The sequence below is a fragment of the Equus przewalskii genome, chromosome 5 (genome assembly GCF_037783145.1).
Source record: "Equus przewalskii isolate Varuska chromosome 5, EquPr2, whole genome shotgun sequence".
In the NCBI taxonomy this organism is placed as follows: Eukaryota; Metazoa; Chordata; class Mammalia; order Perissodactyla; family Equidae; genus Equus; species Equus przewalskii.
The window spans coordinates 17,289,001-17,316,512 of NC_091835.1; the positions used below are offsets into that span (position 1 = coordinate 17,289,001).

The following is a 27,512-nucleotide window of genomic DNA, read 5'->3' on the forward strand; positions in this document are numbered from 1 at the left end:
CCGCACCCCCACCGCACCCCAGAGCCGGAACACTCAGCCGGACCTGCTCGCAAGTGACCTTGCGTCTGCGCAGCTGGCCCCAGGGCCCTTGTCCTTGGTGCTGACCGAGGAGTCTCCCTGATCGCGGGCCCTTTCCTAAGGGCGGAGCGGGCCGCGCCACTCAGAAATGTGCGACTGTGGCGTGGGAGAGCTGAAAGATGCCTCGGGGTCAGAGTGTCCAACCCTGTCGTTGAACTGAGGAGGAAACTGAGGCCCCGACAGGCTGGACTGGAACCCAGTGGGTCAGTTGACTCCCAGCCCAGAACGCTGTCAGACTCCTGAAAACGCAGTTCGGAAAGGCAGCTTCGCAAGAGCCCGGCCAGCGGCAGGATTTACTACGGAGCTCGGTATAAAAGGAACGTTGACCGTGACCTACTTTGGAGGGGCTCTTCTAAACGTCCCGGTTAGGCTGGCTTGTGCTTTGACAGGCAAGGAGGTCAAGCTCTGCTGAGTAAATGCAGCTTCCTTTGTTGCCGCCATCTGACCTTTCACATCCTTTATTAGATATAGACTCCCAGGTCCTTGTGACCTTGTTTTTAAGGTGGCCATGTGAGAAAAGAAACTGTGACTCTCTTGGATTGACAGTCTGGACAAATTTTGCAGGGCACACAAAAACAGTTTTGTAAAAGCTGGGCAAATAAGAAAAACTGGAGACTCTACGTGAACCCATGCATGCGGGTGCCACAGATGAGCAGCCAGGGGCTGCTAAAAGTCTGCCGTGAAAACAGGAGGCAAACTGCACAGCCTCCCCCAGTCCTGCTCAGACACAGGAGCAGGTGTCAGATGTTTGTGCTTTAGGAGATGCCTAAAACTCATGTGGCCATTGCAAGAAATCACCAAAACCCAGACGGATCTGCCTGTAGCAGGGAGAACTCAAACCTCCAAGTAGGTCCAAACAGTTATTACATTTTCTCTCACACCTGCTGTCTCTTATCTGATACCTCTTTTTTCTAACAAATCTTAATTTTGTGCCCCAGCAGCACCATCTGCTGGTACTAGTCTCATCATTCAGGTGTTTCTTCCTCTTTCCGTGCTCTTGGAGTGTGCATTCTTTCCTGAAACTCCCTTCTCTTACCTTAAAATCCCAGAATAATGGACTAATGCTGCTCACTCTCTTCCATGAACGCACACACAGAGCAAAATGAAATGTAAAAAAGGTTGTGAGCTGATTAAAATCACATTTCAGTTCACTATATTTTTGCCTGAGCAACCCCCTGTGTGTGAATTTCCTATTGCCTTGAAACATGGAAGAACTAACAGTGGTTTTATTTTCTGGATGGTGATTTCTGAATTTTCCAGATAATGTTCAGCTTTTTAAAAAAGTGTTCTCTCTGTCTTTAATCTTTAAAAGGCGTATTATGGAAGACACAATAGAAGACCATTTCATTTTTCTCCAAGCTAAAGCAGAAGAGTCAGTCTCCCAGCCCCCTTTGTTATAGGTGGAGCCATGTAATTAGTTCTGGATGATAGAACATGGTATCGTCTGCTCTGGCCCCAAAACATCCGTGCACCAAGTACCATGCAAGTGTTCACTTTATTGATGCTATTATCACTTTGGGAGAATTGTGTCTTTTCTTTGGTTCTGAAGGCTGGTTTGGTACTTGGCTGACAGCTTCCAACTGTCTGCAAGACCCCCAAATACCCAACTAGAGAGCCCAACTGATATATTACCTTGTGTCACTAACAGAAGTTATTAAAATAATGTTGGCTCTATGTTTAAATAAAAGCTAAAAATTCACTTATCCAGACCTTCGGTTCATAATATTCCAAACTTACAGAACATCAAGTATTCATCTTAACTCATCTCATCTCCTTTTTTGATAGAGATCCTACATTAATAAGTCAAGGGCAAGATATCCAAATAGTATGCCTTGATTTCAGCAAAGAATGTGATAGAATTTCTTATGATCGCCTTATGGAGAAAGTGGACTTGAAACCATTGAATGACTGTAGTCTTAATACACTGGTCAGTGGATCACTATCAGGCTAGGGGCAGTTCTTAGGGAAATGCCATAACTCTCAAAATTTAGCAGCTAATAAAATTCATACCAGAATCAAGATGTAAAATTATCTCAACCAGTAAAAATGCTGAACTAAAATAAATACAAGGGGATATGAAATAAATGATAGTACATTTGGCCTTACTGCTATTTACCAATATTTCCACTTCTCCTTCCAAGAACTTCTCTAAAGGACTGTACTTTCCTGGCTCCTTGAAGTTAGGTGTGGTCACATGACTTTCCTTGACCAATGAAATGTGAGGGGAAATAGCATGCACCACTTCCAGGTGGAAGCCTTTAAAATCCAGTGCATGACTCATGTGACCATGGTGACCAGCAAGATTCCAAGATGTGGAGGCTCTTCCAGCCCATCCCTGAGGGAGGACAACATGGTGAAGCAATGGGAACCTGCAACAGACATAAGGTGTGAGTAAGACATAAACCATTGTAGTTTTCAGCCACTGAGTCCCAGTGATTTTAAATAACTGCAGTCACACACTAGTAAGTGGCAGAGCAGGACTGATGGGTCCCAATGAGTCACGCAACATGACCGGCTATCTCAGGTGTACTATTTCTGTGGAACAGAAGGCTGGATCCAATTAGGGATTCCAAGGCTTCTGGACTTGATGGAACAGAAAAATTTCAAGAAACAACATGGCCTGTTCCTTTTCATGGATCTACTCCAGAGTTATAACTCAACTGCGTTATACTGTAGGATGCTATGAAAATGTTACAAACCAATGCAAATGTAATTGTCTTCATTTTTTGCATTTTGTCACAACAGGAGAAAAATATCTTCCCTGGCCAGCACAGGTTCACAGGCAGGCATTTGGGAGCCACCAGCCTCAATGAGAGCAACGCTTCTCTCAGTGGTGAGGTCCTTACACTCTATGACCTCCAGAGCATCCTGTGGGAATGCTGGCCTGGATGCAGTGTGTGATGGTCCACAGACTTAGAATCTCATATTTAGAACACACTGCAAAAAGGTTTGAAGTAAAATGCAAACTGGAACACTTATATGGAATGATAAGTCACCTTCAGCTTACCTGGAGTTACACAGGTGCTCATATATGCGCCTATCAGTGACTTAGCGCTCACCTTCTCCCCTAAACCATCTAAGTTTTCTGCAGCCCTTGGCAAGTTGATCTCTATACCTCTCTCTGCACCCAGAGTTGCCTGTGGACAGTGAAATCATTACTGCTGCCTCTTCTCCCATTCGGTTACCCTTTAAGAGTGTAAGGGAACATTCCTGCCCCCTGCAGAAGGCGAGCCTGGATGCTGGATCGAAGCTGGAGTCAGCTTGAAAGAAGAAGTCAGTCACACAACCAGAGAAAATGGACACACTGCCTGGTGACAATTTTCTACCATGGAAAACAACACCAAACAGCTTACTCTGACCAGAACAGTTGTATCAGGACCCATGACATTGTTGGGTAAATTACTCAGTCTCTTTGACCTTCAGATGCCACAAATATGGAGATAAAAATCCCTCTGTTGGAGGAGGTCATCTAGAGTATGTGACCGCTGGCTGACCCTGAGCTGGACCTGGACCATGAGAAAGCTCCTCACCCCCTTCCCTGTCCTTGGCATGTACATTCCACCCACCATTCCCATAGCCAGAGCTCTTCCAAGCATGTAGCCTTGAGAGAGTAAGGTGTTGCTGAGACCATCTGGACTGAATATGTGACTGAACCCATTTAAGACATCTATATAAACTTTTAAGATTCTGGCAGGCAGGTGTGGAGATCTACACGTCTTGCAACCACCCAAGACAAGCCTCGTATGTAAGTTCCCTTGCTTATGACACCTGCCACCTACCAATCTAAAGTGGCCTACCTCTTCCTTCAGTCTCTCTTTTTGCCTTCCGTGTACAGAGACAGTTTCACCTGGGAAGCTCCCAAAGTTGCAAACCAACACCACCCTACTTTATAGAGATCTTGGGAGAAGTAAGTAGGATGATACTGGCAATGTGCAGAGTATGTACAATGTACCAGGCACTAATAGGAGTATACTTTTTTACGTATTATCTCATTTAATCCTAAAGCCAACACCATGAGGTAGAAACTATGACTTATGCACATTTAAAAGACAAAATTGAGGTGCAACGAGGTTAAGTAAAAGGTCTAAAGTCACCCAGCTTGCAAGTAGAGTAACCAGGACACAAGCATGGAGAAAAGTCCAGCTGAAGAGATTGTACTTTGAACCTCTGCTCTGTATCTGCTATATGAATCTCCTACAGTGCAGAGTCTGCTACTTAGTAGATACTGCACATTATATATACATATATGATATATGCATCATATCTATATGTATATGCGATGTATGTTTCTTATATGTATATGTGATGTGCATCATATATGCATGTGATGTGTCATATGTGTGTATGGTGTATGTACTGTGTGTGTATGTAACATATGTATTAGATGTGTGTGTGGATGAATATATGGTACGATGCGCAGTGCCTGCTGGATTTTAGTTTATTGTCAGGGGAAGCACTTGAAAGTTTTAGTTTTTTTGCTCACTTGTTTTCTTTGTAAGGTGCGCCACTACTCCTGACTTGCAGAATAATAGGATGTGAAAATGGGAAGGGACCAGACAATTTTTTCTGAGGAAGAAGAAGAGGCATAGAGGAGGTTAATTGCTATCCAGGCTGAGTAGCAGCAGAACCAGAAAAAGATTCCAGTCCTCCAAAACCCCGAGTTTATGCTCTTTCCACTTCCCCATAGTGCCTTTCCTCCACTCCCAATATTTCCTACCTAAGAGGCAATCAGATCAAAAGGCAGTGTAAAAACATAAATACTAAGTGTATGGAAGTTTTAAGTGTCTTTGAAGAGGCTTCACCGAGAGTAAATATCATTTGCATACATCCCAGCCACAAGCACCAGAACTATTACCTTATTCCTTTAATCAGTAGTATCCTTTTTTTAATTAGTTATTTAAGTGTCCTGGAGTGAATATCCAGTTTATTTTACTCTGAATTATCATTGAACAATTCCTAAATGCTGTGCTTAAGATAGGTTCACATTTACTTCCTTCCCCCTAGACTTGCTCTGATTTGAATTAAGCTACTCTTCTAGCAGCTATTTAAAACAGTTTTAATTTCTTTTACATTATCGCTCTAATATTGATTTGATCTAGGGCAGGTTTAAATGAGAAACCTTACAAGAAAAGACAGCAGGAAGCATATCTTCTCTATATAAATATTTCATAAAGCACTTGAACTACCACCAAATGGAAATCAGATCTTTTCACAGAGACTTCTGAGAACATGAGAATTACGTTAAACTCAATAATAATTGTTTTTAGTTCCAACATTTTGTTATTATGAGGAATGTACAATACTGGGACATAGGAGTGTTTTCAAGAAGGAATCCACATCAAGTGGCTTGCAAATAAAAAGATTCCGTTCAAGGCCTCTGCTTTGCTCCTGAATTCATTCTGGGGCTTTGAAACAGAATACCATGAAATAGTTCTAGTCCTTGTGTTTTCCAGTGGCATTGGAAATGCTCACGTTGGCTTTGCCAATATGAAAAATATTTCATGTTTTTATTTCCACATGGAAGATGTTTCTGTTAACGGCTTAAACAAATTAGAAGTTAATTCTCCCGTATAAAACAAGTCTAAAAGTTGTTGGTCCAGAGCTGATAAGAGTTCTCCTGATGTCCCACACAATTATCAGCAGGGAAACTTCCTGCCTCCACTGCTAATGCAGTTTGAAATATTGAAGCTGGATTATCACCAACTCTGCCAATGGTGGGACATCTGTTGTTTTCTCCACCTCATATCCCTCCTTTTGATAACTGAGCCCCAATTTTGCTTTGGAGGAACCACCCCTATCCAACTCTCAGCCCATGCACTTCAAGTGAAACTGGCCCCAAGAAAACAGAGGAAAAGCTTCCTGACCTTGGTCTTGGCAATGGCTTCTTGGATATGACACTAAAAGCACAAGCAACAAAAGAAAAAATAGACAAGTGGGACTTCATCAAACTAAAAAGCTTCCTCACAGCAGAGGAAACAATCAACAAAATGAAAAGGGAACCCATGAAATGGGAGAAAATATTTGCAAGCCATATATTTGATAAAGAGTCAATATCCAAAATATGTAAGGAACTCATACAACTCAATAACAAAATAATAATTATAATAATAATGCAATTAGAAAGTGGACAATGGAATTGAATAGACAGTTCTCCAAAGAAAACATACAAATGGCCAACAGGTACATGAAAAGATGCTCAACATCACTAATCAGCAGGGAAACGCAAATCAAAACCACAATGAGATGTCACCTCACACCTGTTAGGATGTTTATTATCAAAAAAAACAAAAGATAACAAGTGTTGGTGAGGATGTGGAGAAAAGAAAACGTTTTGACACTGTTGGTGGAAATGTAAATTGTTGAAGCCACTATGGAAAACAGTATGGAAATTCCTCAAAAAATTAAAAATGGAACTACCATATGATCCAGCAATCCCTCTTCTGGGTATGTATCCAAAGGAATTGAAATCAGGATCTTAGAGAGATATCTTAATTCCCATGTTCATGAAAGCATTATTCACAATAGCCAAGACATGGAAGCAACCTAAATGTCCATCAACAGATGAAGGGATAAAGGAAATAGGAAATCTACATATATACAATGGAATATTATACAGCCTTATAAAAGAAGGAAATCCTATCAGTAGCAACAATATAGGTGCAGCTGGAGGACATTATGCTGAGTGAAATGAGCCAGACACAGAAGGACAAATGCTACATGATCCCACTTAAATGGAGAATCTAAAATAGTCAAACTCATAGAGGCAGAGAGTGGAATGGTGGTTGCCAGGGGCTGAGTGTGAAAGAAACAGGGCAGTATTAGTCAAAGAATACAAAATTTCAGTTATATAAGATAATAATTCCTAGATCTACTGTACACCATAAAGCCTATAGTTAACAATACTGTATTCTATGCTTAAAAATTTGCTAAGAGAGCATATCTTAGCTAAGTGTTCTTATCACACACACACACACAAATAATAATAATAGTAAAAAGAGGACAGGAGAAAACTTTTGGAGGTGATGGATAGGTTTATGGCATAGATCATGGTGATGGTTTGGGGATATATACTTATTTCCAAACTCATCAAGTTGTATATGTTAAATATGTATGGCTTTTTGTATGTCAATCATATCTCAGTAAAGTGGTTTAATAAATAAATAAGAAACTGAGTAGGCTCCCAGATCCAAGAGTGGTCAAGTGACCTAGGCTTGAGCATAGCCCTGGTGACAGAGAGCAGTTCAGAGACGGGCATACGACCCTAGTCACATTCTTGTTGTTTCTATAAAATATATTAACTACTGACACCAAAACTCAACAAGCTGGCAGACACATACAAAAAAAATTGACGTAAAGATCCTTTAAAAATTAGCAAAATAATCCAGCAAATGATTTAAAAGTTAATATATAATGACCATGTAGGGTTTATTCCCAGAATAAAAGCATGATTAAGTATCAGAAAATGTATTCACCTCTGTTAATAGATTTAAGGAGGAACAATCCTATGATCTTCTTTGTAAACGATGAAAAGGCATTTGATAAAATTCAACATACATTCTTGATAAAACATTTCATAAAATTAGGAAAGGTGGGTACTTCCTTATCATAATACAACGTATCTATCACAACCCAAAGTCCACATCATGCTGGATGAAGGAATGCTAGACACCATCTCACTAAAGTTGAAAATTCAAGACAATAGTACTCACCATCATCATTATCGCTTAATATTGTTTTTTTTTTTAAAGATTGGCACCTGAGCTAACAACTTTTGCCAATCTTCTTTTTTTTTCCTGCTTTTTCTCCCCAAATCCCCCCAGTACGTAGTTGTATATTCTAGTTGTAGGTCCTTCTAGTTGTGGTATGTGGGACGCCGCCTCAGCATGCCCTGACAAGCGGTGCCATGTCCGCGTCCAGGATCCGAACCGGCGAAACCCTGGGCCGCTGAAGTGGAGCACGCGAACTTAACCACTCTGCCACAGGGCCGGCCCCTTAATATTGTTCTTGAGGTATTAGCCCAAGCAAGTATTCGAAAGGAAATTTATACGTATAAAATTGGAAAGGAGGTAAAGTTATCATTATATGCAGACAATATGATTGCACACCTAGAAAACTCAACTAAAATATTACAAACAACAAGAGAATTCCATTCATGTCTGGGTATAAAATAAATGCGTGGAATCAAAAACCTTCAGATATACAGAAGTTCTCCCTTATCTGTGCTTTCGCTTTCTGAGGTTTCAGTTACCCACAATCAAATGTGGTCCGAAAATATTAAAGGAAAATTTCCAGAAATAAACAATTCATAAGTTTTAAATTGCACCACCCTTCTGAGTAGTGTGAGGAAATCTAGCACCAATCCGATCTGTCCTGCTTGGACTGTGAATCATCCCTTTGTCCAGCTCGTCCACACTGTATCCACAACCTGAGGTTCGTCACTAAGCAGCAGTCTCAGCTATCAGATAGACTTCTCACAGTATCGTGTTTGTGACTTGCCTGGGTTCAAGCAAGGGTGTTCAAGTCACCCTTATTTTCCTTAATAATGGCCCCAAAGCACAAGAGTAGTGATGCTGACAATTCAGATCTGCCAAGGAGAAGTTATTGTTAATCTCTTATTGTGCCTAATTTATAAATTAAACGTTAGCATAGGTAGGTATGTATAAGAAAAAATATAGTATTTCTAGGGCAATCCTGTCCATAGTTACAGGCATCTACTGGGGGTCTTGGAACATATCCTCAGAGGATAAGGGGGGACTATGTACCAACAGAAAGCAGATAATAGATATGGAGATGGAGAATTCTATTTACATTAGGAACAAGAAAGAAAAAAACTAGTAATAAACATAACAGGAATGTGAAATCTATTCCTATTGAAGAAAACTTTAAAATTGTACTGAAGGAAACAAAATAAACTTGATCAAATATAAAAACATACCATAAACTAGGAAGATTTAACGTCACAAAATATAAATGCCCCTAGGCTAGCCTGTAAATTTAACACGATAAATAAAAATTCACCAATGAGATCTGGTGGAAGAGGAGATGGAATTAGACAAGCTGGTTCTAAAGTTCACGTGGAAACTAAAGAATCTAGAAGAGCCAGGAAATTTCTGAACAAGAAGGCAATGAGGTGGGACTAAGTCTACTTGGTCTTAAAACCTAATACAAAACTGCAATAATTAAAACAGTGTAGTGCATTAAATGGACAGAAATTTATGCAACAGACTAGGGGGTCCAGAGAAAGAACTAAATATTTATGAGAATTTAGTATATGCTAAGAGCTGAATAAATCGCTCCATAAATTGTATTGAAACCACTGAGTCGCCACATGGAAAAATAACAGTATTGAATATATACCTCACAACTTACACCTCCATAAACTCCAAAAGGACCAAAGACTTAAATGTAACTCAAAAAAGGAAGCCAAAAAACTACAAGAAGAAACCATATTTTTACAACCTTGGAGTGTGACACAAATCCAGAAGCCATTAAAAAAAAAGATCAAAACATTTGTCAACAGAAAATTACAAAATTTCACATGACAAAAATCACCATATGCAAAGGGAAAACACTGAGAAAAACATTTGCAACTCTTATCAAAATCAAAGGGCTAATTTCTATCCCTCCAAGCAGCATCTCCCAAAATGTGTTCTACAGGACACTGGGCCCTTTAGATATTAGCTGACTGGTTGGATAAATACTTAAAAGTGATCATTTTCATTCTGCACAGTAGATATGTGCATTTATAATTTTAATAGATATTTCCAGATTGCCCTCCTTATGGATTCTACCAGTTTACATTCCCACCAGTAACACATAGGATTCTCTGTCTTCCTCCCCATCGTAAGGTTTTATCAAACTTTTTGATCTTTGAAAATCCAATATGTGAGCAAAGATATCTCAGTGTAGTTTTCAACTATATTTCTCATCGTAAGTCAAAATGAGCATCTTTTTATATACTTCAGAGACATTTGTATTTTCTTTTCTGTGGACTCAGTGTTCTGAGACCCAAAACCATCCACCTTCATACACAGTTTGGACCTGAGATCAAAACTACCCCACCTACACACACACACACACACACACACACACACACACACACACACACGCACAGCCTATCATCTACAATGTAGAGTCTACATTAACAGGACTTCACTGTTTCGTTGTCTTCCCCATCATCGCTTTACTACTCCAGGATACTCTTGCCCAGGCAAATAACTTGATTATTCATTATAGAAACTTCCCAGAAGACCTATCAACTCTTTAATAAAAACCACCAACCTTTTAATCCCTAAAACCCTTTGCCTCAAATACTTACCTTGCTGTTTCTACCAATCCAAATCCTGGTGTATCACGATTCTTACTCAGTCTTCATCAGGCTCCTGCGTTAAAAGTCCCAACTTAAACCAAACTTCCAGTTCACAATGGAACCCAGCTTTGCCTTTACCTCCCTGAGATATTGCCAACACTGTGGAACCATCAGCTCAGTCTCAGAGTCACTGCTTGTTTTTCTATTGTGTTCTTAGCTTCTTTCCTATTGATTTGTAGGAGCTGGTTCATGAAACTGAAATAAAACTAACCTAGTTGCAGGAATATAAGCAAGAGGGAGCTAGAAAGGAAAAGGGTTGTGGGCTCCTATACGGTGCTTGGGTTTTTTTTTCTGCTTTTTTTTTCCCCAGTGGAGAAGCTAGGAAATGATACAATTGAATTAACATTATAAGATTACTGTGGTTCACTGTGGGTGAGTGTACTGTGAAGGAGGGTAGAGGGGGTAAGTGATCGTAGGCAGCCTAAACCTGGGTGGTGGTGCTGGAGGTGGAGAGCAGTGGTCAAATTTGGCATGTGTTTGGGGGATGGAAGTAACGGCAGATGCCCTGGCCAGGAGATGTGGTTGAGAGAGAAGAGTCAAAGACAACTCCTAGAGTTGGGTCCTGAACTAGAGTTGGGAGCTGCCATTTTTCTGAGATGGTGAGGAATGGGGAGGAGCAGTAGGTGAGAGGAGAGGTGTGTTTGTGGTAGAAGAAGAGAAGCAGTGACTTCAGTAGGGCGATGGTGGGGCCACCTTTACAGGCAGGGCTGACTGACAGGTGACAGGATGGAGCAAAAGAAAGGGGAAGAGTGATTCAACAGAAGTGATGCTAAAGATGAACTTATATTTCAAATTCTATACAAAAAAAATGATTTGTTAGCTACTGATAATTATTTTATCAGCAAAGACAAATTTGACACCCAAATTGCTATTTTAAACCCATAAAATCATTTTATCTTATTTGGTACATGTGGTACACTCCTACCATACATTTCCAAAAATAGTGCCAGTGTTTGGGCTCGTGTCCTCACTGCACAGCAAGCCCTGTGCTCCTACTGAAAGGACAGCATGTCCCTTCACATATTTGTTATAAATCTTTCCAAAGACACTAATGAAATAAGAAGATGCTGATTTAAAAAAGAAATCTAGAAAATGTTAGGCTTAACTGCTCTCCGAATAAAAGCAGGAACTCAGAAGACAGGTTGCGCACATTCTGTTTTTGCTGACCATGCACAAGAGAAAGCAGCTCTATTTTATGGACTCTAATTAAAATCCAAGGAAAAGCTAAGGGGTTGGTAAGAGGCAGAAGTTTTCCCTGAGAGTCTTGAGTGCTCCAGCTTTCCTAGGCTGGCATGCCACTCTGCCTTGTGATTAACTGAAGCATTGGGTCCACGTCACCAACAAATGTCATCACAGCATCATGTGGCCTTTTGTGCGTCAGGGGGTAATGCGTAGTCTGAACATCCCTCAAAGGATGGGCTGTGAATACGAAAGGGCATTCATGTCACTGTGAGCCATTCCAACTGCAATCATTTATGTCAAGATGAAGGCAATTTATTTAGATGCAGATGTCACAGACTGATTAAAAGGTACTCAGTAGCAAATTTTCCATTCGCTGCTGAGATGAGAATTAATAGACACAAGCCAGACAACGTTTGTATACACACGACAGCACATCAGGGGAATGCGGCGCATGCTCAGCCATTTTTCTCAATACGCAAATTAGCCCAAGGTGAGCCCGCCGCCTCTCCTACTGAAAATTGTTGAAATGAATGCTCATAATTTCACCTCTTTCACTACAGTGCATTATTAAGCTATCGGGATTTTGCACCATTGTCCTCATTGTGAACTAAGACGAATTTTAGAAATGAAATATTTGGGAATGCTTACCACATAATCCAGGGACCACAGAATGTTTTGTAATTCCAGAAAGAGTAATAGATTTTGTGATGCTGACTCAGGCATGCATTCTGGGAATAAATTCCAAAGGACCATGGATGGAATCAAATGCTTTGGAACTGTGGGGTCTGGGCAGGGCTCAGGGGTGGTGGCAAGAGGGACATTACCAGCCCACAAGCTACAGAGCCAGGAACTAAAGCTGGGCCAACAGACAGAATCCAGGAACAAACAGTCCAACCAAGGGGTCAGCTCAAAGAGGCTGAGCAGGAGACGGGGTCCAGACGCAGGGGAGGATGGGGACCAGGGACAACAGGTGAAACTTGATACAGAGCCTCTGGGAGGGCTGTTCATCGCACACTTCTATCACACTTCCGAATGTTCTAAATCTGCACAGCATTTCGATTCTCTCCAGATCCATTCCTTTAACCTGTTTTTACAGGCAGCTTACCTTAGTTCAGCAAAAATTTATAGAAGGCCTATTGTAGGCCAGGCACTGTGCGGGAATACAAAGATGAATAAGACAGGTTTGTGACTTCTCAGGGGACGCATAGCCTAAAGAGGCACACTGCTTTCTAATCCCACACTCTACCACAAACACTTTACACACATCTTCTCCTTTAACTCACATCTCCTCGTTTAATTCTCTCAGTAACTCATTCCAGAAGTTAGTGGCAGGGCTCATAATCAAACCCAATTCTAATGAACTGCAGAGCAGATATCTTGCCTGTACACCAGATGTGGCAATGTGTCATGTTTACCATCGTAGCTCCTGCTCGCCCACAGCAGACATCACTAATCAATCAGGATACTCCTCTCTCCCTGCTTCCATGTGGCCTCGCAATCCTCCCCCCTCACAGCTCCCTTGACAATCATGACAGAACAATGAAGATCAGCCCATGGGGTGCCATATATCTGCTATTCTTGCATCACAGCATTGGCTGCTTTGTCCCTCATCATTTGTAAACACCCTCGGGAAGAGCTGTAAGCTGTTATCAGTCATTTGCTTCTGGTTATGAATGGTGAATTTGAGAGTAGATTTGGAGGCAAGGGAAGAGCAGAAAGCACACAATCAACAGAGGTCTAGAGCTTTCTTGGAGCACAGCAAGATGGTTAAGGCATGCAGAAAACTTGCTTTTATCACTATTTTGCCTCGAGTGGAACTAGCCTTGGTGATAAAATTAACTGATAAATTAACTCTCCTGGAAAAAAGGGGCAACTGAGAGAAATCTTGAGATCACCAACGTGAATTTCAGCTCACGTTACATACAAATATTCTGTGGTGTTTAAAACTTAGCTCCTGGTCTCAGCAGAATCCGTGATCAGTTCTCAAGTAAGAGGACTTATCAACATGCTCTATTTGTTCCCCACACAACCATTCATCTCCCATTATTAACGCTGATGACGGTGACCCAATCCTGTCTATGTGTAATCTGAACTTGGCTGAGCGAGAGCTGCGTCCTTCTCCTAACACCATCCTCTGTTCCCAGAAAGAAAGGCCATGTTGGAAGGAGCTCCTGGATCAGGGCGTTTGTTCAAACACTAAAGGTAAAAAGTGAAGATGTCACAGCCTAGTGTGAGAATCAGTAGTTCTTTTGTTTCATTATGTATATAAAAGGGGAAAATACTTTTTAAAAAATGAGCTCAAAAAAGTTTCAAGCTCTTACTGCCTTACTTTAAATATGGTTTACTGTATTTTGCAGGCTTCTAAGTCATAGAACTATAGAATTTCTAGTCAGCAATATCGTAGACTAACTCATCAACACTGTTTTCATGGACATTAAAACTGAAGCAGAAAGACGGACCCACCCAAAGAGATGCATGACTTAGATAGAAGAGCGGGTTCCTGCCTTCTGACTACCAGTCCAAGAGTAGTGTTCTACAGCTCCTCATCTCTCCCACAATCTTCTAATCACAAACAAGCATGCACACATGAGCATAGACACACACACAGACCTCACCCCCAACCCACATGGAGGGACTTTTCAGGAAATTTGGAAAATAGAAGATCTCTCTCTTTGGTGCCTCCGTCTTCCTTGGGGCTCTACTCTCTAATCCTTCCTTCTCCCCAACCCCCACTTCCTTTCTGGTCAAGCTCTCATTCTGAGCACTTCCTTCTAGCTAAGAAAAGAAGCAATTTGATGAACTCGATCTCTCTCTCCCCCATGGTTATGTACATTTTTTTTAAAAAGTCAGGTAGAGTTATTTACATACACACACACATTACCCCCACTAGAAGGACAGCTCCCTATGGGTAGAATTTTAGATACAAGCAAGGAAGTAATTACTTTTATAGTGAGGTGGGGGTAACTTTCTACAAACTGAAGCTACCATGATGGCCTTGGTCTACAGGTTAACCTATCCTCACATGGAACCATGTGGCATACCTCTCACCTCTCTGTCCCTTACACACACACATACACACACACAAATGTCTATTACATAACCACTGTGAAAACACTTCTGAAATGGTAGAGTAAGGACCTCCAAAAGCCCACTCCTCTATGAAAGCAGTGAGAACATTGGAAAAAATTGTCAAAAACAACTTTTTTAGAATTCTGGAAATTAACCAAAAGTGTGGAGTCATTTGAGGAACACTCACTCAAGAAGACCTGCTGAATCTCAGTAAGAACAAGGAAATTTGTGGTATTTTAACTTGCTAGTCTCATTCTCAAATCCCTAACTCCATGATAGCCTTTAAAACTAACAGCCCCACAACTATGGTAGCTGTGAAAATCATCAGCCTACCAGCCCCTGAAGGGGGAAAAATGAGTCTGGAGTTCCCCAAAATCCCATCCCCAGAGCACTGTCACTAACTGACTTGTCTGACAGCATACTGAAAAGCTCAGGGTTGTCATTATATGACATTGCTCAGAGCTCACTCTGTTCAAACAAGCCTATCCCTAGGGCCTTTGTAAAAACAACAAACAAACAAAAAATAATACATGCCAATTGTTTAATGTTACAGCTGCCTGAAAGACTGAACAAAAAACTTAAAAGAAAAACTTAAAAGAAAAAGCTGGGGACTGAGATGTCCATCAGGAACTTGAAAAAGCTCTGACATATTCCTGGGCATCTAGAAGGCCATGTGCATTTTCAGAGCTGTGCACATGTCCAGGAAAGACCTGAAAAGGCCCTAATGTCTCACCTCTGGCTGACTTTGATGCTCTGCACAAGCCAGAAGCAAAGGCTAATGTGGAGTTATAAACTACCTGCCAAAGCAATGAAGGCATGCCCCAATATCCATACATACACATAGAGTCCCGCAGCAAAGAGGAGACTTACTGTTTCATACATTTAAAGAAATCTATGTCCAATAATTAGCTGTCCACCAAGCCAATTAAGCAGAGATTTCACTGGCCACATATGACAAAGAATACAGATTTTACAGCATTTGGCCAGAAAAGCCACTAAACAAACAACAACAACTAACAGTAACAACAAACAAACTCTTGGCAGAGGGGAGGCTGATTTCCAGAATTGCAACGATGATACCCTGTGGAAACCTAACACCCCAAACTCTTGGCTCAGAAATAAGCTATTGATGCCCCGACACACTGCCTGTGAAGATGGTTGTCTCCACTCACAGCTCTAAGAAAAAACACAAGTGACTATTATTTCCATTCTAAGCTTTACTATTTTCTTACTTCTGTTTTCTTTGGGTTTGGGCTGCTCTTCTTTTCCTAGTTTCCTAAGGTAGAAGATTAGTTTATTTATATGAGATCTTTCTTCTCTCTTTAATATAGGTATTACAACTACATGTCTTTTTCTAAGTACTGATTTCTGTCCATCCCATAGCTTTTGCTATAACATATTTTTGTTTCCATTAATGTCAAAGCATTTTCTAATTTTTCTTATGATTTCATTTTTAGCCCATTGCTTATTTAGTAATGTGTTGTTTACCACATATTTGTGAATTTCCCAAATTTTCTTGTGTTATGGATTTCTAATTTTATTTTTTGTGATCAGAGAATATACTTTGTTTGATTTCAATATTTTAAAATGTATTGTGTCTTGTTTTATGACGAGCATATGATCTATTCTGGAGAATGTGTCATGAGCACTTGAGAATAATGGGTATTCTGCTGCTGTTGGGTAGAGTCAGCTGTTAAGTCTAATTGGTTTATAGCATTGTCAAAGTCTTCTCTTTCCTCGTTGGTCTGCTTAGTTGTCTATCCGATATTAAAGTGACGCATTGAAATCTCCAACTATTATTGTTTAGTTCTCCCTGGAATTTTGTAAGTTTTACTTCATGTATTTTGGGGCTCTATTGTTAGGGGCATATATGTTTACAATTTTTTATGTCTTTCTGATAGATTCACTCTCTTATCGTTATAAAATGTCTTTTGTCTCTGATAAAAATTTTTGTATTAGTCTAATTTGTCTGATATTAGTATACTCAATCCTGCTCTCTCTTGATTATCTTTTGGCAACAGTTGTTAGCTCAGGTGCCAAACTTGAAAAAAAAAAAGACGTTGGCCAAAACCTTCCAATATGAGCAATGTCAAATAAGACTTAAAATGCAGAACAAGCTGAGGCGAATAATGAGCAAAATTCAATGAAGAGTGTTTTCATTTCTTCCTTTCCAATCTATATACTTTTTATTTCTTTTTCTTGTCCTATTGCAGTAGCTAAGACTTCCAGTGTTATGTTGAATAGGAGTGACGAGAGAGGATCTTAGTGGGAAAGCATCCAGTCTCTCACCATTTACTGTGTTAGCCCTGAGCTAACTACTGCCAATCCTCCACTTTTTGCTGAGGAAGACTGGCCCTGAGCTCACATCCGTGCCCATCTTCCCCTACTTTATATGTGGGACACCCACCACAGCATGGCTTGCCAAGCAGTGCCATGTCTGCTCCCAGGATCCCAACTGGAGAACCCTGGGCCACTGAAGTGGAACGTGTGCACTTAACCACTGTGCCACCAGGCCGGCCCCGGAAGAAATTTTTAATAATTAGAGCTTTTAAAGAACGGATCGGCTGGCCCAGTGGCACAGCGGTTAAGTTTTCACGTTCTGCTTCAGCGGCCCAGGGTTTGCCGGTTCAGATCCCGGGTGTGGACCTATGTCCTGCTTATCAAGACATGCTGTGGCAGGTGTCCCACATATAAGGTAGAGGAAGATGGGCATGGATGTTAGCTCTGGGCCAGTCTTCCTCAGCAAAGACAATTGACAGCAGATGTTAGCTCAAGGCTAATCTTCCTCAAAAAAAAAAAAAAAAAAAGAATAGATTGAGGAGCAGAGGGGGTCAATGGGTGAAGAACAGGATCCTGGTTGAGGACCCTGGGAAACAGATTTTGCGTTAAGTGGGCGAGGAGGGGAAAACTCTACTGCTCCATCCTGAGCTTTCCAGGTGTCCAGGTGTAGTAAAGAGAGCCTGGGCTCAGAGTCTTGGCGTCTATTGATGGCTCTGCCACTTTCCAGCCACATGATCAAGTCTTTGGACCTTTCCTAACCTCTTTCTTCATCTGAAACATGAGAAAGCTGGACCAGAGGATTGTTAAGAACTTCGCTAGCTCTAAATAGTAGGATTCAGAGAGAGTTACCAAATAGAGACCTGCTCCATACGCCTTCCACACCCATTTAACAATTAAACTGGACGAACGCCGAGACAACTGCCATACTATCAATCGTAGAGATATTTTAAGAGAGCAGATATACCAGGATAAAATGAAATTCTATATGAAAACGTTTACACATGTATTCAAAAGTGATGCCACCCAAGAAGGGAATAAGAGCCAGCCAGCCAGCTGACATCCACCTGAAGTTACAGAGGTAACCGAACTCTTTAATTGAATAACTTCTCTTTTTAAGCTATCAGTGATTCATAGCACATTTTGTCACCTGCACATGGAGAAAAGAAAATGCCTCTGAATATTTCAATGTGCTTTTAAAATATTAAGCACCTCCCAGAGGCAGTGGAAGTGATACATGTATTTGTCTGGTGTCGTTCTGTCTCCAGCTCTGCCCGCACCTGTTCGTGACCTGCAAACTCGAGTTCAATGTCCTTATAAGAGAAGGAAGATCCCAGGGCACAGCTTCCTTCCACTGGCCTGGGCTGCTGCCTGGACCAGCCGGCAGCAGGCAGTGGACAGTTAGGAGCCGACTTGTCACGTCCTGAGACCCACTGCCCCCTCCTCTTCTTTGTGGGTCTGAAGGAGGAAACTGGAGAAGAGGTTCTGCCCTCTACTTTTTCTATTTCAGTGTGAAATATTATTTATTTTTCCTCTCTAGGTTTTCAATAAACCCCTAAATGAGGCTATTTCCTTTTCTTCTGTAGGAAAAATGTAGAATGTATTCATTTTTGAACTTAGATGATGCCAAGTTGTTTTTTAAAAAAGTCAAATAACTGACCAGCCTCACTGGTTCTGATTGTGGACCTGGCAACACTCAGTACCGTTCAGGTAGGAAGGCCTATCACGTGGTTTCCTGTGGCTGTGACTTGATTTATTTTCTCCTTATTGTTCTCTTTTACACACACACACGCACCGATACAAAGAAATACCAGACATATGCAGCTGCCTTTTCACTTCAGGATGCCTGATGCCACTTACTCGCTCAGGAGGATGGGCAAATCACGTAAGGCTTCAAACCAGTCTTCTTATTTTTGAGATAGGAATAAAAACGTCCACCCTGCAGGCTTGTGTGATACCAAATGCCATTATACAAGTGAAGTGCTTTGCAAAGTGCGAAGCAGGGGGCTGTCCACATTCTCCGACTTCGTCACTGATTGGGTTGGCTGGGTGATGTGGTTCAATGAGCCACAATCTCCTCCCTTGAGTGAGGTCTGGGTTGCAACCCCAGGCAGCCACTGAGTTCAGGACAGAACCGGGTATGCGGAAAGCACTCAGGTAATCCTAACCAGTAACTACAGTCATTGCTGACAGCAGAGTGTGATGCGACTATTTTTCTTAGATGATTTTATTGGTTGTAAAACGAAAGAGAACTGAGACTTTGGCAGTCAACTCAGCTACATCAGACAGTTTTAGTTGTAAGTAGAAGTTGCCCCAGTGAATGAATTACATCCTTCCTTTGCCAGTTAACTCTCTTTTTCGTTGAGAAATACTGTCAACTACTTTGAGCAAAATGCTTAGTCAGAATTTCCTTCCATTGTTAAAATGCAAGAGATGTAGCTATATTTGTCATATTATCTCTCACACTCATAAAGGTGGGTGTACATATCACTAACTAGCCATGACCTTGGAAGAAAGCAGGTATTATTAGAATAAAAGCTTTAGGGGACAGCCCAGCTGCAAAGTCATTAAGTTCATACCCTCCGTTTCAGCAGCCTGGGGTTCGCAGGGTTGGATCCTGGACGCGGACCTAGCACGGCTCCTCAAGCCATGCTGTGCAGGCAGCATCTCATATACAAAATAGAGGAGGATAGGCACGGATGTTAGCTCAAGGTCAATCTTCCTCAAGCAAAGAAAGGAAGATTGGCAAGAGATGTTAGCTCAGGGCCAATCTTCCTCACAATAAAAAATAAAAACAAATAACAGCTCCAGAAACAGAGAGATGATTTATGCAAATAAAATGTGACAAGAAGAAAAACAATGTGTTTGCCAAGTGTATGGAACAGACCATGTGTTTCACAAATGTTATCTCATTTAATCCTCACAGCACTAAGAGATGGGCACTATGACTACCGCATTTTACAGAGGGGAAAACTGAGGCTCTGAATGGCTAACTAATAAGCCTTTATCCATATTTAGAAAGAAGTGGGGTTGACTATCCACTAAAACCCCTCTGGCTCCAAAGTCTGCTCCTCTCCTGTCCCTTTTGTCTCTGCTGTGAAAATATAAGGCACAGGTCAAAGGCTAAGTGCTCATCTATCTTCAGTGAGAGAATGTAATTATTTGTATGTTTGGGAAGACTTGGATTTCGTTTTTTCCGGTAATCAATGAAACTTCGTTGCATTCAGTTATATAAATTCTCCCTCTTATTTTGCCTGCTATTTTCCTGTACAGCAAATGTTATAACTTTTTGAGGTCTTGACTCTTTTCTTCAATAGAAATCCCTTTGCTCCCTAATACCAATAGGAAACAGTCATAAAGTTAACTGGATGTTAGTCCTTTTAATTTTGCTCCTGCTCTTTGTTCTATCCCGTTTTCTGAAAAGAATTTCATCCAAGAATTACAATGGAAACATCACATGATCATGTCCTGGTTGGTGCCTTTGCAATAGAGACACAGAGGAATTTTCGTTTAGAGTTTTCCTTCTTGGTGAACAGAACTGTAGAAAAATTCTCCCAATGTGCATTTTTTCACTTTGTCAGGACAAAAAAGCAATTTAATAAATTCAGCTTAATTTTCAGGCCCACTTGGATCCAGTTTTAACAATAGTGGGATTCTATACATTGTAGACCTTAGAAATAACATTCTTAGGAAGGAGGGTGGAAGTGAGGAGTCACGGGCAAATGGAATCACCATCCTCTGATTTTCATCTCAGCGAAATTTGCTAAAAAATAATTAAAGAAGACAATTTAGGCAATACAAACTTTATTTAACACTTCGTGAAGCAAACAATGTCCATTCAGAGAGCTGCAAAATGGGGTGGAAGGCAGGGAACTTTTAAAGGATAAATAGAGAACAAGGAAGAGAAAAATAGAAAGCATCTGATTGGCTGGGCCCACATAGTTAATCTTGTTTGGGGTGAAAAGGAACAAGGAGTAAATATAGATCCCAGAGCTGCCTTGGTGTCTGGGGATTGGCTGACTGGATATATTGCATTTCTTATCAGGCAGAGAATTCACAGGGACCTGGAAGTCATCTAAGTTCCATTTGATGACCTGGCACTTTGGCCAGGAGTGGCACCATCTTGGGCCTAGAAATTTATTTCAATAACCTTTAATGTGCTATTATGGGTTGAATGGGGAGTCCCCAAAAGATGTCTACATCCTAGTCCCTAGAACCTAGGAAGATTACCTTATATGGCAAAAGCTAAGGATGTTGAGAGGAGGAGATTATCTCGGATTATCTGGGTGGGCCTTAAATGCAATCACAGCTATCCTTGAAAGAGAGAGACACAGAGGAGGAGGCAATATGGCCAAGGATGCAGAGATTGGAGAGATGTGGCCACAAGACAAGGAACACCTGAAGCCACCAAAGGCTGTACGAGGCAGGGAAGAGTTGGGCCCTGGAAAGTTCTTTCTTAGAGTCTTCAGAGGGAGCGTGGCCCTGTGCACACCTTGATTTTGGCCCAGTGAAACTGATTTCAGCCTTCTGGGCTCAGAACTGTGAGAGAATATGTTTCAGAATATGTTTCTGTTGTGTTTAAACCACCCAGTTGATGGTAATCTGCACTCAAGATTCTCTACTCATAATTGAGTAGCAAGCCCATGAAACTAATACATATGCTAAGTTAAGAACCACCCCTATCGCCACGTGATGAGCTCGTTGTTGGGCTGTGTAGAACCCTCCTGGCTACCTTGCTTCCTGAACCAATGTCGTGGGTCTCTTCCCCATGCAACTGTTTCTTGAAAGTGTGGGACAAGGCAAGTCTCTGGACCCATCCCTTGAAACTCAAAGATGAATCCTTCAGGCTTCATAAAAGATAAACATTGGGACTGTCAACTTACAGGAATCATGGGAGGAAATATCTTGGTTTTGTGGAAGGGCCACTGGGTGGAAGTCAGAAAACCTATGTTCTAATCGAGACAGGGTGACCTTGAGAAGGTCATCACCTCTGTGAGCTAAAATTTCCTCAACTAGGAATGGAGAGGATTGATAAGGGATACCTTATCATTACCATATATTTCCAACATTAGAAGTCATTTAGCTTATAAACCTCACTCCGTTGTTAGCATAATAAGTATGTGATCTTGGGTGAGGTACTGCAACTCAATCATTGTTTGAACAAAAGCTTGGTGTGTCTTTCTAATGTCCCTTCCGGCTCAGAGAATCTGCCACACCTCTAAGTTTTGGGGTAAGGAGAATCTGACCAATGATAGTGGTTATTGACAACCCAGTCCTACCCAACCCCCCTCCCAAACTTGAAAAATGGTAATTGAACAAGCCAACAGAAAACCCACTAGAAATAAACACTATGATGGATAAAGAACCAAGGCATAGAATCAGAATATTTATTTCCTGAGCCACTTTAATACCTGATGTTAGTAAGTGACCAAAAGCAGCTTAAAGTATTTCGAAAATAGACCTGCACTTTTCTTTTGGCAAATTAAAACTATGCAAGAAACTGTTCGATTATTTTGTTCCACTTGATTAGGAAAGGACCTACGTACACTATTAAATCAATTGAGATGATCTGAAAAACACAGTCCAAAGGACTGTGACTGAAGCTTAGAATTTTAGAGCAGGAAGGAAATTTAGAGTTACTCTCATCTCTTCCCATAATTTTACAGATAAGAAAATATTCAGTGAAACTTAATCAAGGTCAAATTCAAAGAACAACCTCAGCTCTCAACATTCTGAGCCCAGCCATCTTTCTGAACTACCGTGACAGTTACACAGAAATGTTCATAGCAAATTTTATAAACAGTGGGAAAGGCTTTAATATTGACATTTCACAGTATTTTACCAATATTACAAAACTCTGAATTGAAACAAACAGTAGCTTAGAGTTTAAAAAAACATTTATCATCAAAAAAACAACATAAATGAAGTTAGATGAGACTCTGTAAATGTATTGGCGATAGAAAAAAGTCACTGTTCGTTGACTTTCCCTTTTTCTACTTGTAATCTTCAAGTTGATTTAAAAAAATGGTTTGTTTTCAAAATGGACTTTTTCTTCCCCTGTAGCATACCCATTCTGGTGATAGAAACATTGAGGGTTTTTTTAATTCATTAGTTTTGTTATAACAATGCCTTTTTATTTTGACCGACACAAATATTCCTAGTAGTCGTTAGCTCATCCCACTTGGTCGTGAATCTGTTTCCTTCCTTCCTGAACAATCTCCGGTTTTGTTTGTTTTGTCTATACTGGCCCAAGTGAACTATTTACCAAAAAAATACACAACGCCTGCATCAATGGCACATTTTGGTGGAGAGTAAAGTATCACCTGTGGTTACAGACCTGGTTGTTCCTGCCCTTGGTGGCGGCGGTGATATTAAGAGGTAGGTTTTCAGAGCCCGTGTAATTCTGACTGTTGATGACCCTGGCTCTCCTTCTTTGGATTTTTGCAAATCCACACAGTTCAGCCCTTAACTCTATACGTAATTGTTTCGGTTCCACTTTGCTTTCTACCTGGATCCTGAACTCCTTGAAGTCAAAGAGCAGATTACGCAAACGACGTGACCGACAAAGAGGAGCAAAAGCAAGCGCAAAACTCTGCTATCCTTCCCTCAGGGATCCTTTGAGGACCACCCGAGGCCAGGCTTTATGCCAGGCACCAGAGGTAAGGAGACGGAAGTATGGCGTCTCCTGCAGATGATAAAATAGCAAGACCGAACACATGACACTAAAATGTTTGTCCTATGCTTAATTGACCATGAGATCTTAATGAAAATCTCCACGTAAAGGGAAAAGGATGGTTAAAAAAACCCACGAACTTATATTTTGTTAATTCATTCACTTTGTGGTTAACATCAAACTGATCAGTGATAGAAGAGTTCCCCATCCCACCCTCACCCATCCCCATGGGCATTGTGAGATGGGCAAGGAATGTTGGAAAGACCACAAAAATCCCAACTGTTTACTTCTGCTTGTCAAAACATCATTTAATGCTCTGGGAGGAAATGGGTTCTGCATCCTCTCCATCCATCCGGAATGCTAAGTCTCAGAGCAGTGAGAGCAAACGAATCTATTACAGCACTAAATTACACACGGAGGAAAGCAAGCTCTTCTCCCTACCCTGCTTGCCTGTAACGCTTAGAGACGAACTTTAGTTCTAGAAAGTTGAAAACCCTGGCTTGAATATTTACTTACCCTCTAACATCAGTTAGTACTGAACTTTTATCAAGGAATTTAGTTAAGGCTGTTTTTAAATTGGAAAATGGGACGATCATAATGACATGTCCTGAATTTAAAGTTCTCTTAAGATTATATTTTAAACAAAAAGAGGAAATCCTTTTTTCCAACGCTGGGGAAGTTCTCACTTAGGCTGAAGGTCAGGGCGGCAAGGATAAAGTCCTTCCAATAGAAGAAAGGAGGGACAGGGAGATGCAGTCTGTGGAGTAGGGGTGGACAGAATCGTGACTTTTTCTGACCAAATAAGTAATTTTTACATTCTTTTTCTTATCCCTATCTTGTGCCTGCCCGAAAGTTCTGCAAAGTTTTGATTTGTTAACTACAATTATTGGCTGAATATAAAATCTGAATGCTTTCCAAAAGCTACAACACATGATCACTGTTTCTCAACCAACGGGATAACACCCTGCTATGTGGAAGTATTAAAGGGCACTTTGAGATGTCAAAATGACTGGAGAGCTGCTGACATTTAGAGCCAGGAGCCAGGGAAGCCGAATGTTTTGCAATAGCCCTCTACTGCGAAGAACTGTGCCAACCAAAATGCCTATGTGCCTTCACTGAGCAACACTGGAAGGCAAGTCCAAAGAATCACACCCAAGATTTTATGACGCGGCCTTAGAGATGACTGAACTGGTGTGACAAATGCAGAGAATAGCAGCTAGCATGGTAGCGGTTATGGCTCCAGCCAGGAAGAGTGGGGCAGGGCTGTGTCAGGCCTGGCTGTCCAGGGCTCTTTCTGCTCCACATGCCGCCTCACAAAGCCCTTTACACAGCTCTGTGCAAGTCACCATGATGCCTCGACTCCAAGAGCTGTGTGTGCTCTTCCACTAAGTGATGTCAGCACACACTTTGGGAACAGAACTGCAAGAACAGGTCTTAACAGAGGCCCCAAATTCCCTCATGAAGAAGGGAACACCAAACGGAGCACATTGGGCTTTCCTTCCATTACTTTTTAGAGAATTTGGGCTTTCCTTCCACTGCTTTTTAGACAATCATTTCAAATAACCCACTTCTTTATGGCAACTACCTATGTCACATTAAACAGTACAAACACTGACCTGTCTCTTTAGTAATCTCCACTTGTTTTCTGCCTTCATATTCTTTAGAGCAATTTTCTTGATAATAAATTAATATGTGGCCCTAATGAATGTTTCAATATGTCAGTCACACAGAGGATATTAAAATCTATTCCTGAAACCTGAATTCCCAGGGAGCGTGCAATCATCCGTGTGTGGTTGGGCCTTGAAGCCACAACGGGGTACTTGAGGTACAAACATCTTAGTGTCTACCAAGGTTGCCTTAAATCCCAAGGCAAATTCTTGGGGACCAAACACGCATTTGGGGTTCCGGGGCCTGCCCCCCTTGCATAGGTGGTATCGATAGCAGCATTTCAGCCAACAGCACTGCCTCTCTTCCAGTCCTTCCCACACACAGTGGGAGGAGCAGGAACATAGACCAGTTAACCTCGAGGTTACTACCTGGCTGAGAACAAGGAATGGTATAGGCTTCAGTAAGCATGTGTTAGGAGAATTGTAAATAAAATGGCCTCTGCCAAATGCACTGGTCTCAAGAGGGCCTAAAGGGACGCTGTCCTCTGTATTGGAATACTGGCCCAATAGCTGCCATAATGATTTAAAACCTCTTCTATACAACCCATTAACATACCAACGTCAATTCACAGAATTACATCAACCAAAAATGTGATTGGTTTTATTACCCCAAGAATTGGTAATACAGACAGTTCTGTATTGGTTACAAACTTTACACACGTACAATTTGTGGTAGGCTTGTATTCAGTAGCACCTTTCATCTGTAGTTTAAAGCCATTTTACAGACCAAGGGATATATCAAAGGGAGAATATGGTTTTATTCTTAGGCAGTTATACCAAGACAATACTTAAAAATGTATGTGTGTGCACATATGCATGTGTGTTGTGTATCAGTACATATAAAGGTATATATTTCTTTCACTTGTTCTCTTAAAAATAGCAACAAAAAAAAATCCCCTAAATTGACTCATCACTCAAAAAAAAAAAAAAAAAAATCCACCTCCTTTGCTTTCCTAAATCAATTCTACTTTTCTTTTTCAGTGAAATAGACTGATCCGGACATTTGTCAGGGGCTGAGCAGCCAGTCATGAAAGCCACGAACGGGACTTGACTGTGTTCCAACCAGGAGGCTCGGTGCTCTGTGCATTGTCAAGTGCCTCCTAACTGCAAGGGCACCACCTCCACCACCGCATGGGAGCATCTTAGAAAACAAACGTAAATCTCTCTTCCCCCAACAAGCCAGCACTAGGGTCATCTCTCCAAATATTTCTGTCTCCTATAACTTTCTCCACTATCTGCCTCCGAAAAAGGCTAAGATTACTGTGTTACTTACCACAACAGGAAGCTGTCCAAAAGCCACCCAGGCAAGCACACCACTTCTCAGAAGAACCCTCTGGTTGTGCATAATTTAATAAAACTGACCATGTAGGATAATGCTGTTTATTAAAAATATATTCAGGGAGAAGGAAGTCAGTGCATTTATGCAATTTTACATACACATCTGTAGTTTGAGGTTCCATTATTCCAACAGTTCATATAAATCACTGTTTCAGGTAAGAGAAAAAAAATGCTTTACACAGGAGATCAGCAATTGGTTATAGGTTTGGTAGTATGAGCAGGCTTGTTGTAAAAATAAAACCACCTCTTCCATTATTAAAGAATGTCTCCTTTACGCAGAACAAGTCTTTAGAGTTAAGAACTTTTTCTTGCATAAGAATTAACTTGAAGTTCTTGGAAAACAGCCAATCCTCTGTTTCCTATAAATATAAATGCTATATTTTGTCTGGAATTTTTTTGAGGTAACAAAGGAAGCATTCCCCGTGATTTGTCACTAGGTTATCCTTTCCCATGTATGCCAACTACTGCAATGTCAACCCTAAGACTCAGACATACGCATTTCTCAGAGAATTGGAAATACAGAGTATGACATTTCCAAACAATGTTCTTATTACAGTAGGGAGAAGAAAATGGGTCCAAAAAACAAAGCCTAAGATAAATGAATTAAAGGCTTGATCATCTTTGCTAACAATGAAGCGCACCATCCAGAATCCCCCAGAAGGCTTAGGTTTCTGAATGCACTCTGAACGTCTTTCCCAGCAAGGCTCCTTTCTCAATCACATTTTCTTCTTGGAGTGTCAGTGACATTCCCTTTTCCTGAGCTCATGCTCCCTGGCAGGAATTGGGAGCACAGCCTCAACACCTGATGAACTAGAGGGAGGACAGACTTACAATTTGCTGGCAATAATCCTCACTGAGG

At 41.1% G+C, this 27,512-nt stretch overlaps 1 long non-coding RNA gene across 1 annotated transcript; it reads left to right on the plus strand.

The window, feature by feature from the left end:
• Positions 1 to 96: 96 nt before the first annotated feature.
• Positions 97 to 26,906, plus strand: LOC139083465 (uncharacterized). The gene is made up of 2 exons (XR_011540183.1): positions 97 to 924; positions 26,297 to 26,906. It is a non-coding gene; the product is annotated as an uncharacterized lncRNA (long non-coding RNA).
• The last annotated feature ends 606 nt before the right edge of the window (positions 26,907 to 27,512 follow it).